The 20,362-nt window shown below is 45.5% G+C and overlaps 1 long non-coding RNA gene across 4 annotated transcripts in view; it reads left to right on the plus strand.

The window, feature by feature from the left end:
- LOC112656585 (uncharacterized) overlaps positions 1-20,362 on the plus strand; it is a 73,575-nt gene that overhangs the window by 22,435 nt on the left and 30,778 nt on the right. For 2 of the 4 annotated variants that reach the window (XR_004812565.2, XR_007408868.1), the window contains exon 4: positions 11,213-11,323. The exons of 1 other annotated variant lie outside the window; for it this stretch is intronic. This is a non-coding gene — a long non-coding RNA (uncharacterized LOC112656585). The remainder of the gene's footprint in view (positions 1-11,212; positions 11,324-20,362) is intronic. One more of the 4 variants, XR_003134478.3, reaches the window with a different exon arrangement.

Genomic DNA, 20,362 nt, shown 5'->3' on the forward strand with positions numbered 1-20,362 from the left:
CTCTGACATCGTCAGGGGCCCAGGCTCCTTCTATGTTGTTACTCTGCCAGTGTTCCTTGATCTTCACCATCCAAGATAACTGGCTGCCATGCTCATGTTCTTAGCAGTAGGATGGAGGAAGAAGGAAGAGGAGGGGGGAAGCCTGTTCCCTCTATGAACATGGCTTAAAAGTTGCACTTATCATTTTTGCTCAGAACCTGTTGGCCAGAACTTAGTGAAATGGTCATACCTAGATGTAAGGGAGGCTAAGAAATGTAATATTTGTTCTGGCTGGCCGTCCGCCTAACCACAAGTTCTAATTTTACAGGAGAAGAAGAAATAGATATTGGGGATAACCATGAATCTTTCTCATGTGAGTCATACTTGAGATGATATAGAACACAAGGTCATCTGTTGCCTTCATCACTGCTCAGTGAGGCATGGGAAGGATTGGGTGGGGGGCAATGTCTCCAACCCTCCTGACAAAAAGGAATACTGGTGGGGCTCAGAGGACATGCTGATGAAACTCTGTTATTCCAATAAGTGGGTAATGGTTGAAAACTACTTTTGGGGAATCTGCCCAGTTCCTGATGTTCCCTTTTCTCTGAGCTTTAATTCACTTTCATTCCAACATGGTGAGTGATAGCAGCCATGTTTGTAGTGACTATCCTTCTACCCATGAGTGGCCATAGACTGAAATGGGTGTGAACACAACCTGTGCTATCACATCCTCCCTTGAGGGTGTTCAGAACCATGACCAAATGAGTCATGTTCATTAAGGACCATTTGCTTATGCTTGAGTATAATAAACTCAAAAGTGGTGGGTTGCCATTTTCTGTCATGAGTTTGGGGATTCAGAAAAATCTGGTTCTTGGACAGAGAAGTGTTTAGAGAGAGTAGCCACCCCAAAAGTGGGGTGTCTGAGAGAGGAACTGGGAGGGCCTGCTGATTCCTGATGGCTCTGCAGAAAAGTTTTCAGTTTTGCCTAAGGCTGAGATGCATTCTCTCCTATTAACATTTATTTAAACCCTCTTAAAAATACATCATGGATATATAGAGCCTTCAAAAAAAAAAGAACTCCTAATCTGCCCAGTTGAGTTTTTCTTTTCTTTTTTTCCCTAACAAATCTTAAAATCTCATGTACCATCTTAACAGCTAGTGGCTTGCAAATTTCAATTTTTCGCTTGTCACTAAGAGTGACAATTCAGAGGAGACTATATAAATTGATTCACCTAGCCAAACTTATCCAAAGTGGGGAAGCTAAATAGGTCAGTCCATGGCAACCCAAACCACAGTGTCTTTCCCCAAATAAAACAGTAAGAAATCCACATAGGAAGGGATGAAATGCAATGCAGTGGTTCAGAAGTGAGATTGAAAACAGCTCATCTTTATTTTTAAATATCTTCCTTTAACTTCAATGGACATGTGGATTTGAAAAAGATCCTAGGTTGGTATTAGAGGATAGAACTCACTATACATTTATAACTGAACTTCAAAGCAAAAAATAGATAGGCAAGTCATCAACTTCTTAAATAAAATTTAAGAGTGGAGATCTGTTGAGAAATAGGGGCCATGCTGTGAAATTTCCCATATGAAGTACAAAATCGACTAAAAGAAATATATTAGAATAAGGTTTCAATTAACTGGAAACTAATCAGAACTTTCAATAATTATTATTCTTAAATCTACTTAAGTCAGGATATAATAAAATAAATCAAATAAAAGAAACTTTGGGCGTATCCTAGTTTTAGGTTTAAATTTGTTTTTGTTTAAATTTTTTTTTTAACTTATAGTACTTATCTAGAGCCATGGAATTGGGCAAATAATTGAGTTTTAGAGCTAGCAAGACCTTAACGGCTGTCAAGTGCTCCAGTTTTCACCCTTAGTTTCATATCGTAATCACTCAGGAAGCTTTGAAAAAAGTCCTGATGCCCAGGCTGTCCTCCATACTCATTATATCAAAATCTTGGAGGGTGGGACCTGATTTTCCAGATGAGTCCATCTGGAATTGAGAAATGATTCCATCTGGAATCTGGAAAACCAGGGCTCTTCTACAGCTGTCCCAAGTAGTAAAGTGACTGACCCAGATTGCCAGCTGTTCTAGAACCAGGTGGGCCTCTGCCCTGTTATGCCACTCAGCCTGCTGGTTACACAGGGCCAACACACACCACCCCCATGCTGATCACCGAGCCAGCGCTCCTCTGACTCTGGTATGCCTTACAGTCACCAGGAGAGTTTAGGGAATGCAGCTTTTGATGACTAGGTCTAGGGTGGGGCTGAGAGTTTGCATTTCTGACACGTACCCTGGTGATGCTGCTGAAGTTGCTTTGGGTACCACACTTTGAGAACCACTCTGGAGGCTGTTGTAGAACTTTCCCTTCCCACAAGTGCCCCTGCCTTATGCCCAGGCGGTAGATTTGATCTCTCCTCCTCCTCCTTCAAGGACACAATTCCTGTCTTCTTAGAATGTCCTTCTTTTTCCAAAAGTGTGTGTAGCTACTCTGTTCCCTTGGGACCTGAGAGCCATCCACGGATGAAGTATCCTTTCATGCTGAGGGATTCCGCAGCCGTTGTGCTTTCTTGAACTGCGACGTTTAACTGCATCATTCCAGAGCAGGGCTTTTTTCTTTTTTTTTTTTTTTTCTTTCTTTTTTTTTTTTTTTTTTTCTAGCTTTTCCTAGAGAGGGTGAAAGATGTGCTTCATTATATGGGCGTCACCAAAGAGGTTAAAGTTCATTGACAAGGACCCACTGGTTAGGCTGGATGAGTGTCTGAGTTCCGCTTATCAGCCTGCACATGTGGCCAGAGATGGAAGAAGTGCCAGGGCAGTGGAATGAAACCCGGGCACTGACAGAAATCCAGCCCTAATCCCTTCCCATAAAACAAAGTGGAAGATAAGTGAAAACGGTTGAAGCCTGGAAGCAGATGGCTGAGTTCCTCCACACTGGGCTATAAAGGGGGACCTTTGTGACGGAGTATTTATGGGTTTGGGGAAACCTGACAAGGTGTTGCTGTAAATGCCAAGAAATACACAGAACAGTGATTTTGTTATTTGAACACATCTCATGATGACTGCAGTTTAGCGAGGATGAGGAAAGATAGCTGCTGTGCGTGTTTGCATGTGTGCATGTGTATGTGTGCACACGCGCACACGTGCTCATAATGCTATGAGCAAGACTAACTTGGTTGGTGGGTGAGTGGGTGGCGGGGACAGGGCTGCCAAGGGAGATCCCTGTAGATGCTTAGGAAGGGACGAGTGGACCATCGGGTCACGGAGGAGCTCTGTGGGGTTTGAGGATGGGGCTGGGGAGTGTGACTCACAGTTCAGCAGTCTCCTTAAAGAGGTGCCCCAAACAAAACTGCATCTAAGAAGCCACTGATGAAAGCAGGTATATCTTTGGCCATCTCTGTTCTAGGCCATTCCACTAATCCATTAAGTCACAGTCTTCTGAGTAGGCATGTTAGCATCAGTACTTAGAGCAGCGCTGCCTTCTTTGCATAGGTATCAAAGCGTGATTATTATCTTTACTGGTTAGCTGGTTCTTCCCAATCTTTTAAGTTTCTGTGCTTACTCCTGGCCAGCTCCACAGAGCACTTTTGATAGATAAAAAGCTTTCCTTAATATGCAAAGGAGTAGCTAACTGGACCTTTGAAAGCTATTCTCTCAGCAAAAAACAAAACAAAACAAAACAAAACAAAACACAACCCACATGTATTATTTAGAAATCCATTTTTAAAATCCAAAGAGCTCTTTCTAATTGCAGTCTCGAAACAATCCTGCAGAACTGTGTGGTTGGGGGGGGGGAGGGGGTGGCCCTTTTGTCTCCCATTCCGAAAAACACGTGCTCTCCTTTTCAGAGTGGAAGCAGGAAGATTTTCAATTGTAGTTTAAACCGAGTGGACCCTTCGGATTTTCCTGGAGCTTGTCAGACTTCTATTTCTGGGAAACTGCATTGTGATAGAGAAAGACAAGGGGTGGGAGGGAGAGAGGAATCAGAATGAGAACATGCAAAGAGAAAACAGATGTCTCAAAGTCACATGCAGGGCCCCTCATTTGCAGGGTTTGGATAAACAGGCCTGAGCGCGGAGAAGCAGCTTTGGACATGAACAGTAAACCTAAAACAAAAGGAACCAGTGGCCCTCGAGCCCCACCATGGGGCTGCTCCACACCTGCCAAGTTAGAGACTTCAGGTGGCAAGTGTAGGTTGCCCTCCCGCTCTGGAGGGGCCTGGCTGTGACCCCCTGGCTCTGAAGGACAGGAACAAAGGCCCCCGTGCGTGCCATCTGATTGCCCACCGTGTTCCTCTGGCCTCCTAGGATTTGCTGGCGGAGGCTGGTCGCCCAGTGGGAGGGGGCTCACTGCTGGGCGGTGTGCCTCCCCCCCAGGACACCTTTCCTGCCTCCCACTGTCGGATGTTACAGCTCCTGTGTCCTATCCCTTCTTCCCTATCTGCTCTCTGCCGAATAACAGAAGCGGGTTCGATGAAACCAGCGGTGTCTCTGGGCGCAGGCCCGTGGTTCTCATCAGGTGGTCTCGGGACCAGCAGTGGCAGCATCACCCAGGAACTTGTAGAAATGCAAATTCCCGGGCACCTCTCCAGGTCTGCGGAGTCAGAAATTCTGCGGTTGGGGCCCCGCTACCTCATGATTCCACAAGCCCTTCAGCAGATTCGTGCTGAGGTTTGAGAATCGCCTGTTTAGACTTGTGGAGGTGACGTTTGCCTGGGAGCAGAGGAGCAGCTGTGGGCAGAGGTGAATCTCCTAGTGGGGATTTGGGGGCATTACAGAAGTCAGTGGAGTGAAATTTGGGGGAGCATTTGGACCCCTTTTTAGGCATCTGGATGACTCCTTGCTTTGCTCCTGTGCGAGACCTGCCCAGTGGCCGTTTTAACGAAGTTGGCTTTGGATGGGTGATGTTACTGCTCATAGCAGGGTCATAATATCTTTGAGAAGGTGGCCCAAGGAGCAGGGTTGTACAGCTCACCCTGCTGCTGGCACTCCCTTCCTTCTCCAACGTGGTTTGGACACATCCTCTCTTGGGGCTTCTTTGCAGTGAGTCTTTCCTCCCTCATGTGCCCCCAAACACACACACACACACACGCACACACACACACCAGAGTCAAGGACACAGAGGGCATCCCTGCATGCTTTTTCCTTTCTTCTCTCCTGGGAAATGAGCCCAAGAGAGGCAGGCAGCAGAGTTTCTTTGATGAAAACTGTAAAATATTGCTCACAGAGCTGCTTTCCACATGTTTTGGCTGCAGAATTTCCAATTGCAGATTAAATAGTGCATGTGTCTACTTAAATTAACTCCTCCTTGCTCTCAGTCCTGAGTTGACTATACTGTGTTACTGACCCCCTCCTTACCCCTCCCGCCTTGCTGCCTGGAAGCTGATGCTGATTTAAGAGGACATATTTAGTGTGGTCTTTGGCTGGACCCCACTAGCCCATAGCGATCACTTTCTGACTTTTGGTGGCAAGAGCGAACCTTCTCTCGGGTTGCCTATGCACTCTGGACCCTCTCAGAAGTGTGACTAGAGGGGGCTGACGATGCTCTCTCTGTTCCCCATCCCTCTCCCTGACAGTAAACAACAACATTTAATCCTGACCTTTCTAGACTGATCTATTATGGTAATCAAGGGGCAACCATTAAAAGAGAAGTAGGCTCCTTTTCTCTTGAGTTTGGCTGCCAAGAGGGAGTTAAGAAGAAGCCATGCTGCACTTCTTTTTGGATGACACTGGGGAAAGATTAAGTTATGAAGGACTTTGACTGGTTCTCTACTATGTTATCATTCCCTTTTGGAATTTGTCCTAGCTTTCAATAAAGAACTTCCTAAATGCCTGTTCAACCTGGTATGGACGTTTCTGGGAGGCTGCAGACAGAGTATAACAGGGTAGGGGGCTGCCTCACCCCATCTCCTTGATGACTTCACTGGGGAGAGGGCATCCTTTTTTTTTTTTTTTTTTAGAGATTGTATTTATTTATTCATGAGAGACACAGAGAGAGAGGCAGAGACACAGGCAGAGGGAGAAGCAGGCTCCCAGCAGGGAGCCAGATGCGGAATTCGATCCCAGAGCCCTGGGATCATGCCCTGAGCCAAAGGCAGACGCTCAACCACAGAGCCACCCAGGCGCCCCAGGGGAGGGCATCCTAACTATGGAAGGACCTACATTTAACCCCTCTAATGGTAGCCCACTGAGTCCCTGGGAGGAACTGGAGAAAGATAGCAGGTGAGGAGAATAGCTCCTGGAGGGGAAACCGAAGAGACATGGTCAAAGTGGCCAGGTTTATTGAGATCTCAGTACGTAAGGAAACATTGCATGGGAATCCAGACAGAACCAAAGAACCAGCCAGAGGAAGAGTGGGGTTGGAGATTGAACCTAAAGTCCCAAAGCTGGCTTTGGGGAGCATAAGAGTTTATGAACGTGGCAATGGATGGAAGCATGTTCCATCATTTCAGGGACTTGGCTCCTCCCTGCTTGTCTACTCCTTACGTTTCTTTCTCTACTGACCTTCCCCCCAACATCCACTTTGAATAGCTGTGTCTGCCCTTCAGATGCACCTTTCAGCCCTCCCTACCCGGCTCTCTGCCCTGGGGGGCTGACCCATGTAAAAACAATGACTATTAGAGCTAAAACAGAAACAGTCTGTGAACCTACCAGGCAAATGAATACACACCAGTGATGGATAAATTCAGTGAATAAAACGGGAGTTGCTTTGGTAAAAGTCAGGGTTTTTGTTTTTGTTTTTAAAGACTTAGTAAGAGGGTGTCAGAACGGTAATGCCAGTTAAGGATCAAGATTAGCAGTCTCTGTAGGTCCGAGCCCAATTCACCCAAACAGGCCCCATGGTTCCTTGGTGAGGAAGGTCTGCTGAGGACCGGCCTTCTGGAATCACCCAAGGTGCACAGCGGGTAAACAGTTCCAGCTTGTCGGGACCAGCCACAGCACAAACTCAGTTTTGATATCATTCAAAGCAAAGTGTGCTGCAAGGAGGACACTTTCCCTCTACACCTAAATGGATGTTCCATGGACTCAGTTTTGGTTTTGAGGTAATCGAGGCAAGGCAGGAGCACGGGGCAGGAGGAGGGTGAAGTTGAAGTTGAAGGCTTACTCCCCGGCTACTTTCCTTCTGGGCTGGCCCCAGGGTATGGAGGCCTCTCCTCTGCTCAGCTCCCCTCTCCTGGTCTGACAACAGTAGGCCTCGGGGTGGTCGGCTCTTGGAACATAATCTCTTTATCCAACTTTTCTCAGATTACTCAATTTGAGTGTATCGTCCTTTTCCTGCCAGGACCTCGACAGGTGGGTTGACAGATCCAACCGGCACTGCCTCATTTGTTCCCCCTGCCTTCTTGTTCATGCTTCTTACAGCTTCCCAGCTGGACCCGGCATGTGGTCCATCTCATTGCTGTTCTCTGGCTCAGCTTCAGCTCTCACTGCTAAGGGGTTAAATTTTTTGAGCAAGTGTCAGATGGGCTCAGAGTCTGTTCTTGTATCTGGGCTACATCATACATGCCTGGCTCCTCAGGTACTCTCGGTTGCATCTCCCATGCATGGCTGCAGGTGGAGGGAATCACATAGTACGAAGCATGTGGGGGTGGGGTGGGGTGAGGGTGTCCCTTTGATGGGGAGTGGCCATGGCAGACACTGTAGTTGACATCCAACTTTTTATACATTTCTGTCTCTCCTCTCCCTGTGCCCCACCCCTTACTTGTAGGCTCGTTGGGGGCCAGGACATGGTCTTGACTGCCCCCGTATCCATGCCAGTGTCTAGCTCAATTCTTTCCTTAGTGAGTCCTTTCAAAGACATGCCCCTCCTCCAAGGGTCCGTGGACTAGTTCTGTTACAAGGGAGGAGGAATGGCTCTGAAAACTGTTTATATCACCGTTTCAATTTTTGAGTTGCCTCAATCATCTTTCCCAGAGTGGGATTCCATTTTTTCCCCACTCAGATTCTTTTCCTGGTCAGCTCTGCAGCAGGGAGCAAGGTGAGCTGACAGGGCGAGTGGGGGCCTGTGAGTTCATCTCCCTTGCTGCCTCCAGGAGAAGTAGCTGACATTTGCTCAGTTCCTACTTAGTTTTAGGTATTTCCCTAATGATTTATATATGTTCTCTCATTTAATATCCTATAAGACCAAATGACCATTTTTTAGATGGGAAAACTGAGGCCCAAATATATTAAGTTCTTTGCTCAAATTCAGTGGCACAGCCAGGACTTGGACTTTTTTTTTTTTTTTTTTTTTGAGAGAGAGTGAATCCCAAGCAGATTCCACACCCAATGCAGAGCTAGCCTGATCTCATGACCCTGAGTCATGACCTGAGTTGAAACCAAGGATCGGGTGCTTAACCATCTGAGCCACCCAGGTGCTCCTGGACCACACTGACCCCATCGCTTCCATTCAGGCACATTCACAAGTACCTCTGGTGTGAATGGCAACACCCTCTTGCCAGCTGACTCTACGAACATCATCTGTTACCAGCCACCCCTTTTTCACCCAAACACTGGACGGTTTGGAGCAACCTGAGAGAGGAACCTGTTTCGGGCATTTTTTTCTCTTCCACATACCCTGCAGTACTTAACACATAGTAGGTTCTCATAAGCCCACAATAAATTAAGTTGCAAGGGGAACAATTAGAAGTAGTTCTGATGAGGTAATTTCCTTTCAAGGGGCGCCAGGGTGGAAGGCAAAAGACTATAAAATAATTTAGTTTGGCCCTACTGACATTATTTCTCACTTTTCATCTCTTTGTTTGGACTTTATGGGAGTGGATATTTGATGGCCCCCATAAGTTAGAATCCAATCAAAGTGCTGCAAACCTCAGCCTCTGATACTCTCTCTCCGCAGACTGTAATTTTGAGAATTGCTTTCTTGATTGGCTATTGTGGTTGGGTAAGAAGAGGCTGGTGCTCAGGTGGGGTGGCACAAATGCTTCCGGAATTCCAATGGAGGTGGTCTACTTTGAATATTTGGTACTTATTCATGAGAACTCTTTCACACAGAATCGCACTTCCTGCACAAGTGAAAATATTTATATGATGGTATTCATGCAATTTGGCAAAAAAATTTGCAGCCTGTGATGTTTCCCTTTCCTGTGTGCCCCAGCATCTCAGAGTATTTTCTTTCCTCCCCCAAAATTAATGAAAAAGAAATCAAACTTTTGCAGGCTTCACTTAGTTCCTGACTTTCAATCAGATAAATTTGTGACCTGAATATTTCCCTCTCCTCTTTCAGTATTCATGAAGAATCATTTGCGGCTGGGCTGGTGGATTTAAGTGTTTGTCTAGTTCAGGAAAGACAGATTTATTCCTTGGGAGTTGTGGGTGACTTACAACCTACATATTTCTTGCCCCTCCCCTGCTTTCCCCATCCTTTTTTCTGTCTTTAAATTTAGAGGGAATAATTTTTTTTTTCTGGTTTGTTGTTAGTACAAAGTTAAGGAGTCTGGGCTTAATATATCGATCTAGCTTCTCCCACAGAGACTTCGGTCTCTGAGTTTTGCAGTGTGGTATGCCTGATTGAAAGTGGTCTGGGCTGAATTTGCTTTAATAGGATGTTACACTCCTCTCCTGGGTCAATTTCTATCCACTTTATCAAGTTACTTATTGATTACAGCTCTTGTCACATGCACATTAGTGTGCCGAGAAACTTAAAGATATGTTTCATTTCTTGCTTGGAGTCGTCTAGGAATGTTGTGGACTCTAGTTCACCAGGGACCCCAGATGCCCTGAGTTTTAAAACGGACTCCATTCTCTCCGAGGCACTGGATCAGAATTCTGAGAATGATGTTAGTTGTCCAGAACAGGAAAACAAAACAGATAAGAAGCCCCCCGCCCCCCCACCCCAGCCTCATTTAGTACTTTCTACTCTGGGAATACTTGGAGGCAATTTCATCCTGAATAAAAGGAATATGAAGAAAGTACTAGAATGGGAATTTAAGAGCAGAGGGAAGGGATAGAATGTATGCAAGTCAAGCTGATGGGTCAAGTCCAAGAGAGGCTGGGCTTGGTATTTTCGTGCCTAAGAAAAAAGTGATTTGGAAAAAGGAAGGAGAATATGCTTTATGTTTCTGTTCCTTGGTCCTGGCCAGCTTTTCAAGATACTTGTTTCCTTTAATTTGCAATCAGATATAGAAAAGTCCATCATGAAACCAGAACTCTAATGAGCTTGATTTCGAAGATTTGGAACCCCTCGGCAGGTCATGGATTACCCCAATTACTGAGATTATTGCTGCCAGGGGAACAAAGGACACTTAGGAACACACTCAGAATGGAAATATATATTCTTCTATTGGATCTCAGCTCTTTTTTTTTTTTAAAGGATTTTATTTATTTATGAGAGGCACAGAGAGAGAGAGGCAGAGACATAAGCAGGCTCCCCACAAGGAGCCCGATGTGGGACTCGATCACGGGATCATGCCCTGAGCCCAAGGCAGACGCTCAACCGCTGAGCCCCCCAGGTGTCCCTGGATCTCAGCTTTGAATGTGCAAATGGTTACATCTAGGGCTAAGTCCAAATAGATCTATAAAGTTGTCTTCAAGGCCATCCCACCTCCATTTTCTCATGACCCAATTCAAAGTAGTGTATTATGCCACCCAGAGCAAATATAATTTTTTTAACGTTAAATCTTTTTTTTTTTTAAAGATTTTATTTTTTTATTCATGAGAGAGACACACACACACAATGAGAGAGAGAGAGAGAGAGAGAGGCAGAAGGAGAAGCAGGCAGAGGGAGAAGCAGGCTCCATGCAGAAAGCCTGATGTGGGACTTGATCCTGGGACTCCGGGGTCATGCCTTGGGCCGAAGGCAGGTGCCAAACCGCTGAGCCACCCAGGGAATCTCCAATATAATTTGACACTTATTTATATGAAACTGAGATAGCATTATCTTATATCTTGTTAATATTTTTTTCCATCACAGTGCCCACAACCTAGAAGGTGGGCTTTGTGCCTAGAAGGTGCTTGCAGTAGATCTTGACTGTTATGGGTTACCCAGTCTCTTAACACTTTTCCTTGTTTTTGCAAAACTCAGATAAATGCTAGCCAGCCTTGAAGACAGACAGCAATGATCCCTGTCTCCTGTCTCCATGCCCTCAATCATCCCCTCCCACGTTATATTAGCGTTGGTCTGTGTGGTCAATAGCATACCACAGGAGCGATTGCGTATGATTATAAGACTTGGTCATAAAACACATGATGGATTCTGTTTTGCTTTTCTTTGGATCCCTTGCTCTAGGGGAAGCCAGCTGTCATGTTATAAGAACCCTCAAATAGCCTGATGGAGAATTTGTGGTGAGGAACTGAAGCTTCCTGCTAATAACTAGCTGCCATGTGAGTGAATCACTCTGTAAGTGCATCCTTTAGCCTCTGTCAAGTTTTCGGACCATAGCCCTGGGTAATATCTTATCTGCAATTTCATGAGAGATTCTGAGCCATAACTACCCAACTGCTTCCAGATCCTGATTCTCAGGAACTGTGGAAGATAACCCGTGTTTCTTGTTTTAAGCTGCTAAGTTTGGGGATGATATATTACACGGCAATAGATAACTAATACACAAAGGGAGGCATGCTCCAGTTAGTTCCCACAATGGAAACCAGACTGAGGGTGGAAATGTCCTCTTTCAGATTCCTGGCAATTAGTGCTTGGGCATGTGATTTCAACTGAACCTATCGGATGCTTATGCTTGGGCTTTGTAACCTGCACTGGGTCAATCAGATGCTTGGTTTAAGACCTTGAATCTGAAGACAGTTATAATAAAGCAGAATCCAGTGTAGAACAAATCCCTTCAGAAGCAGCAATATCAGCAAATGGTGTCTTTTGTCAACAACCATGAGCATAAGCAGTATGCTTTTTGCCTTGGGCCTGGCCAGCTTGGTGGGCCACCTGCAAAGGTCAGTTGTGTGCTGTGTGGCATCTGTGACCCCATCTTTCCTGTGGTGTGATTTTGGGTATCATTCTGCTGGTTTGGTCTCCAAACAGGAGACCTGTTTTCAGAGCTTCACTCTCTAGTCTTACTAGCAACTTCTGCAATGTGAGATTCCATTTAAGTTAAGCAAAATTAGTTTTATATTTTGTGCAACCAGGAACCCTGCCTGGGACAGCACTAGAGTACATTTTCAAAATGATGGTGGTAACTTCTTTTTAAAAAAGTCCATTGCCGTAAGTATTTGCCTAGACAGAGAGCAAGTGACAAGTGGATCTTTGCGTATTAGAAGGCTAATTAGTGAGCATTTTTTTCATATGATCCTATGTTCCGTTAGCAGCTTTGTGGAGATGACAATGCTAGGTATAGTACCTGGCACGAGTTGTTTATGATCTAGACTAGAGACAAACCACCTCCCCTCCCCACCCCCCATAGCGATCTAGTGATGTAGACATAAGAGGTCTCTCTTTGGAGGCTGAGCCACACCACCTGTTGGCTGTGTGATTTAGAAAAAGTTATTTGATATGTCAGAGCCTTGTTTATCTCACTGACAGTATCACAACCCCTATTCCACTGGGTAGCTGTGAGATCACATTAGACAGCATGTGGGAAAAGAGCTTAACCCTTGGGAATGTAGGAAGGTCATGATTGCGTACTTAATGCTCAGGCTCTGGCTCAGGGTTGCATGGCTCTGCTCTGAGCAGTGATCTGTGGGTTCTTGGCCAGTTACTCACCTTTATTTCTGCTCAGTTTCCTTATCTGAAAAATTATTTTCAAGCTTTTTTTTTTCCTTCTGGAAATATAAAAAATAAAGTCACTTATAGACCTCAACATAAAATTAAGAAATAATATTTTATTAGCATGGACTTATTTTATAGATTTGCCTATTATAAATGCAGTTACTGAGAATAATGGGGCTATTCTGATGAATATAAACATTTGAAATCAGGGTTATGGGTAACCTTTGCTACTGAGGCCTAAGTATCACATCGAACTCTGCATATTATATTGGATATGCATCAATGAGAACGTTGAGTTTCATATCCATAAGTAGTTGCACATGTAATTGTTTTTGATGGTTTATCTGGCAGTCTCAGAAGATTTTTAGCTAAATAGAGAAGGTTTGGTGTGAGGACTGCATGAACATGAGCTTCTCCAAGCGCCAGTTAATGTGCAATGGATTTAAGTGTGCCTTCTGCTGCATTTGGGGAAGCCTGTGGAGCCCTAGGGAAAGCAATGTACCAACTCCCAGAGTAGATGATGCTAAGTTTTCTTGCAGTTCACACATTCATTGGTTCTAAGGATTGACACAGGAGTGATATCTGCATAACACCAGCCATCTTATTAACTTGCAAAAGTAGTACATGAACATATGCTCAGTGTAAACACTTCCAACAACATGGGAGCATATAGAATGAAAAGTAAGAGTTCGCATTCAGCCATCCCCCCTTATGGCCCTGTCCCCCTCCCTTTCCTATATACACATGTAAATCATCTCTCTCAGCAGACTTTCTATGAATACATAGCCCTACTATATCCTCTTAAACTCTTAATGTTTTTAATACAAATATCCACAAGTCACTAACTGTTCCTCTATTTAACCTATATTTCAAATAATCTATGTTTTTCATCATTACAAACAGTGCTGTAGTCATCACCTTACACATATACCTTTCCTGGCCTTTCAGTAGCATAGTTCCTGAGAATTGGAATTGTCTCATCAAAACAAATAGATATCAATAAATACTGTCCAATGGCCCTTTCAAAAGTCGATGCCAGTTTTTATTCCCCAATGATACTTAGTGTTTTAATTTACACTTCTCTGGTTAGCAGTGACACTGTTGAGTATCTTTTCATGCTTATGGGCCACTTCTGTTTGTATTTTGCTGCATTGACTCTATCACTTCCCAATTTTCCATTGGGTCATAATAATTTTTTTTTCCTGTCTAGAATCATGTATCTTTTAGGTAGTATTTGATATCAAAGTATTCCAGAGTACCAACAAATCCAAATGGATTTCTTGGAACTTGTTGCAACAGCAATTAATCCATGTAAGTAAATGCATCTATCCATTTATTCATCTATTCACCAACCATTCAAGAAGTATTAATGTGTATGAGAAGTTCAAAAATACATAAGGCCTGGCCCTTATAGTCAGCATGCCCACAGTTTACTTGGGAGGACAGATAGGTAAGTAATTACAGTTTGTAGTGTAAGTGCTCGAACACAGGTATGTCTGGGGAGACGTAGGAGCTCCAGGTCTACTGGGTTCGGGTTATTCATACGGGGTGTACTGTCTGGAGCGTCATACCCTATTAACTCTGAGATTGAGTGGTGGAGGTAACCAGACACCACCTGTGCTTTTTAAGGAATACATTTTTAGAGAGCTGGAATTTTAAGAGATGTTTGAAAAGCTGGAGAGCAGGGCTTAGGAAAATGAAAGAAAATGGCATCAGAGGAAGCTTTAAGTCTGTATTGCAGAAATTACTTGAGTAAGGGAGTGAGTAGGAAAAATCGGGATGAGTGAAAGGAGATGGCAAATAGGCCTTGGAGTTAAGAATGTCTTAATGTAGATATCCATGCAGTTTGAGGATTTATAGTGTCAAACAAGTCAGGAAAGAGGACTTCATTAACTCCCACTTAAAATTTGCTAATGTGGCTTCTGTGGGAGGAGGCTGAGACCTTGAGGGGAATCAGATCAACTTTCCTTGGAGGCAGTCAAGAGCTAGGCTAAAGCTGTGGGTTTCAGGGTCAGGGAGAAATGCATACACACACACACACACACACACACACACACACACACACTTACATACTTACGTATTTTGAGGGGAGCCGCCCACATTTGATGTGGTGTAGTGGTAGAAAAGCATTAAAGCTGGGAGTCAAGATAATGGAAATCTTAGCTTAGAGTTCTCTAGAATTTTCTAGCAATTTCTAGAAAGCAGAGCCTGAGACAAAGGTTAAAGTGCTAACATTTTACTTGGGAGGTATAAGCTTAGGGCTCTGAGGAAAAAGCAGAAGTGAGGCAAAGAGGTATGTGAAACACTGGGATGCAATGTGGTCAGCGCTTCCCAGTGAACCTCTATGAAATACAGCAGGTCACTCAGCAGGTGTATTTGCTTGACATGTGGGACTTTGTAGGACTGGAAAGAGAAACTGTACTTAAGGAGAAACCATACCTCATAGTTGTGCCCAGAAGAGATTATCGTTGGGGAGTTTGATGGTTAGCCCCCTTCTTTCTCCCATTTTTTTGTTGGTCATAGTTCACTTCTTGGGCTGCTGATCGTCCTGTACACCTTTATGTTTGGAAGAGGAGCTTTTGTTGTTTGCAGTGAAGACCCCCAGCAGACCCCTGCTGTAATGACCTGCATGGGTCCCCATCTTTGTGGCTTGCCTCTCTCCACACTTGGCTTCAGAGTGTGGCTGCTGCTGCCAATGGTGTTCTTGGAGAATTTACTTAGGTAATTATCAAATCGGTCATTTTCCAGCTACTTTCCTTCTGACCACAGGCTCTACTTGTAGTAACTTCATTTTTAACTCTTTTATAATCAAGTCTCCATCCTGTATCCCAGGTCCATACTTGGTTCTGTGTCCTCATCCCTGCATCGCTTCCCTTATAACCTGGGTGGGATTTAAAAGGAAGTAGATTTGAAATTAATATAATCGTAATTCAACCCCAAACTGGGCCTCATGTGGGCTAGCCTTGGCAGAGAATTGCACTCTAAGGAACACCATCCAGGAACCAAAAGCAATTAAGTTAAATTAAAACTTTACTGGTATCTCTGGGAAGAATGTCAAGGGAAGTAAATATATTTTTAATGTACAGCAAGACTTGTTAAACTTTTCCGTATCTTCCAATCCCCGCCCCACCAAACTCCTCTCTCCTTCACTCCAATTCTAAACCAAGCATTTTCCCATCACTCTGCCTTAGCGAGTCCCTTATTTTCTTCCTCTTCTCCTTTCCTTCTGCCTTGATTGTGTCCATGCCAACTTCTGATACACATATCCCATTTTTGCATTTCCAGTTCTGTCCTTTTTCTTGCCACTGTCCCAGAAACTGAGATTGCAGATAGAATTCTCCTTAAAAATGGTGAAGGAGGGGGACACTAACTAATCATTTTTATTTTCATCATTTGAGAGAGAAGTTACTGAGGAGCAGAGCTGCTCAGCAATGAAATGGATGATACCATTAGGGCAGGGATTTTCCTGTCACGGGGATAATTCAGATGAAGTCTGGAGAATCAGTGCTCAGGGATATTGGGAGATAGTTCTGGTTCTGGGAGATGTTGGGCCAGATGATTTATAAACTCCCACCATGTCCAGGATCTTCGACTTGGATTTGTGTCCCATAAACTCTGCCATAGTGTTAGAGTTGACTCCTGTCAGTTTTTCCCCTCTTTAGAAATCTCTTAGCCAGGGATGGGGAACCTCAAACTCCAAGCTTGCTCTAACTCTTGTGGCTTTAATTTCTTTGAGACAAGTTGTCTGCATCATCTTTTCAGCATCCCAGCCTTTCCTGCTGTAATTAACGAGCTCGATTATGTGCCTTTCAAATGGCTCAGAGTTTTTACTCATGTGTCAACTGTACAGTCAAGCTGTGTCAGGCCTTTGCTGGATGACTGTTTATTTTGCTCTGAGACAGCATATTCCAGGGGACAAGCGGGCATGGTGGATGTTGGGCTTGGTGGGAGGCAGGAGCCAGGGCCTCAGACTTCTCTAGGGAAGGAATGGGGCAGGATGCCTGGCTTGCCAGACCTGCTGTGCTCTAGGGGAGCAGTGTGGTGGGAGAGAGGGCACACACTTTGGGGTTGGATGGGCCTAGTCTGAATCAGTTGCTCATCCACAAGGAATGCTAGTCAAGACTTCTTGGGTTGCAAATGGCAGAATTTGAACTAGTTTGTCAAAAATAGAAAGCAGGGTGGTGGTGGTGGTGGTAGAGGTGGTGGTGGGCATGGTGATGATGTGGTACTTACTGGCTTCCAAAGCTGGAAGTGCAGTCACGGCTGTATGTAAGAGCTAGAGGAACTTGTAAAGACTTGCCTCTTAGTGTCTTTCTCTGTTTTGCCATCCTTATCTCCTCCGGTTTCTACCTTGCTTCACTTTCTACCCCAGTGGAAAGAAATCTTTTTTATTGAATATTTTGAACCACGTTCTCAGAGTTGAATTGCGTTGGTCTGGATGGGGTCTTGTGTTTGCCCCTGAATCCGTCTTGGTTGGGGGTGGGGGGGATAGAGTACATTATTGGCAGGAAAATGTTTTCCCAGAGGGAAAGTGAGACTTTCTTGTCAATGGGGAGCAAGAGCATATGGATGTTGAACTAACAGGGACAGCCCACATCTACTACGGTACAACCTCGGCAATGATGTCATTGCTCTGAGCCTACTTTCTTCAAGTGTAAAATTCCTACTTTATAGCTATTTTGAAGATTGTAAATGATAAATGCATAGCACCTGTCACAAGGCAGGCCTTCAATAATTAGTAGCGATTCTTGTTGTTGTGTCCAGAGGACCAGTTGGTGAGAAAATTCTACTCAGTGGGGAGATGTGTGTCCGTGCTAGCTGTCAGAGGCACAGGTTAACGAGACTTGTTTTCACCATCCCAACCTTTCTCTCCTTCTTTTCCTTCCCTTTTGCTCTTTGACTACTCTTTGTTTTTCTATCTTTCCTCCTCTCTTCCTGTTCCCTCTTTTGCTTTTCTTTTCCTTTCACTGGCCATATGTGTGTGTGTGTGTGTGTGTGTGTGTGTGTGTTACAAAAATGTAGTTTTCTTATTTTATGGGACATTAATTTTATTTATTTCAAGTTTGTATTTGTTTATTTATTTATTTTAGAGAAAGAGAGCCAGTGGAGGTGGTAGGGGGAGCAGAGGGAGAGGGACAAGCACACTCCCTACTTCCCTGCTGAGCACAGAGGCACATGTGGGGCATGACCCTGAGGTCGTGACCTGAGCTGAAATCAGGAGTCGGATGCTCAACTGACTGAACCATCCAGGCATCCCTGAATTGAATTTATGTATGTATTTTTTACATCCTGACTTAAAAGAATTGAGGTATCTCATCCAAGTACATGCTACAGAACCATGTAAATCACCAGAGAAATTGTGGAGGGCATAAGTAAAGAGAAACAATGTCATATTAGGGAACAAAACCTATACCTCCACATCTTACAGGATTGCTGGAGGCAGGCTCTATTCACTGAAAATAAAGTTTCGCATTCCCTATTTGTGATTTTAAAATGCAGCAGGTTAAAAAATGTTCTCTTTTCTCCAGAACCAGCTAAGCAATAAAGTCAGCCGAATGGGATTGTCCTGTGTGGTCCTTCATCGTGTCTGTGGGGGTGGCGGCTCTTGATAGTAAAAAGATTCCGCCCATTTATAGGGACCAGAGAAGGTGTTAGAGACAAAATCAGGATGGGGGGCTGATGCATAGCTGGGCAGGCAAGGGGAGGGAAACAGTGAATCTCTCCTCTGAGGTCCACAGACCTTTGGAGAAGAAAGAGCTCAGTGCCACAGAGACACACAGGTTTCAGGACGAAAGTGTAAGTAAAGATGAAATGGAAAATCTGCCTTGTTAAAACCCCCAGCTCCTCAAAGAATTAGACTCCTGCGTTTACCTCTGTTCTGGGGCCGTGTATATATAGCCACCAGGCTAACCTTTTTGAGACTGAGATTGTGGGTGAGAAAGGTGGTCCCATGTCAGTCAATGAACGGTGGCCTTCTGGACAGCTGTGTATAAAACCAAATTAGTGCTTCTTTTTTGCCACTTACGAACATAACTAGGTGTCATTTTTTGTTGCAGGGGCCCCCGGCAGTGCTTGGGAAGATGGGAAGAGGAGGGGGCATGAGGGAGAGAGGAGGACCTCTGCCTTGCTTCATGCATTCAGGGGAAAGGGTCAGAGAATACTGCTGGGCAGGTTGTTGCACTTGAGATGTGGACTGTCCCATGGGGAGAGGGCACGCGTGGACGGGGGATTGGGGTATTGCTGTAGGGTGGCAAGGGATATGAGCCTGACCCTAGAGACAGGGCCTAAGCTGATGAGAGCACATGAGGATAGATGTCATACACCAGAGACACATTATCCGCTTTAACGTCATCGCAAAGGAGTGAAAGGAGGCCCTCTCCCCCCACCCCCTCCTCTCCTGGCTGAGGCTTGGGGAACTTCTGTGGGCTTGGCCTCGTGTTCTTTCTGAGCCTGTCCCGGGGATTCTCTCATTCAGAAAGAATTTACTGAGCTCCGACCACACATTCAACGTGGGGCTGGACACATCGGGGAATAGGGAACAAGGTTAATTCTCAGTCTTTATCCTTTAAAGAACTAACAGATGTGAAAGGCTTCATAGAGCCGTTAGGGGTGTTTGTAGGTGAGCTACGTGGCCCGGGGTTGGGGGGCATCTGCCCGGACAGGCTTAGGTGTCATCCTGCGCTGCCCCTTCCTGACAGGGCTGGGGCACCCCATCTCTGGGCCTCACCTACGAAACAGCGGGGTGGGGGTAGTCGCCGAGGGGGTTTCTTCCACTTGTGGCCTATATGGACCTTCTGACTGCTCGCATCTGCTAGGAACCCAAGCGGATGACCAGGAGGTGCTAGGGTTTTACTTAGAGCAAAACCAAATCGTCTCTCCCGCCCCCAAAACAAGCAGTTCTGCAAAGTGCCACGACTTCTGACGTTCCAGTAGCGCAGCCGCCGCCGCGTGACAGCAGCCCCATTGTTCTGATCACGGGTCACGTATGGGGGAAAGGGGGTGCAGGGGCTGCGAGCCTGTCCTGGGAGGGGAGAGGGGTGAGGCAGTCCTGCAGGCCTCTGCTGCCCAAGGACGGGAGAGCCGGTTAGTGTCCTTCCCGGCGCACGGGGCGGGCGGGCCCTGCTGGGTACCTCTGCCCTCTGCAGGCACAGACTCTGTTGTTTTCCTCCTTAAAGGTCTGATCAGGGCAGCTCGAGACGCTCAGAGCCTTCCCATGGTCAAATGTGTTCATTTTTCTCTTCGCTGGATTCCTGGTGCTGCCCTTCTCGGTCGCCGTGGGTAGGCTTGGGTTGCAGGCGTGTCCTGCTAACTCCGTGGGTCTTCTCCAAAAGCCATTTCGGTGGATGGTCGAGGCCGTTTCGTAGGCTGGACTCCTCAGTGCCGCTGATCCCTAAGCCAGAGGCAAATTCCTGCACCTCGCCTCCTGACAGCTTTTGCAGTCGGGCTAAAACATAAGATCCGCATGCTTCCCCATTTTAAGACAGTGTAAAGAAAAACAGGTGCCCACTGGTCTAGTCACATCCCCTATAAAACGGTTGGAGTCTCTATTTTTTGTGGGAAAACAGCAGAGGGGGGTTGGACTAATTAGTTTCCTCCCAGGAATCTGATTAAGGGGAGGCTGAGCAGTGTGGGAAAGAAAAGTGAAACTGCCCCCCAGAGCTGTCACCAGCAGGAGCCACGCTATTTGAGAGGCGGGCGAGCCTCCTGGCTCGGATGCGTCGA

This window comes from Canis lupus, chromosome 37 (assembly GCF_003254725.2).
Source record: "Canis lupus dingo isolate Sandy chromosome 37, ASM325472v2, whole genome shotgun sequence".
Classification (NCBI taxonomy): domain Eukaryota; kingdom Metazoa; phylum Chordata; class Mammalia; order Carnivora; family Canidae; genus Canis; species Canis lupus.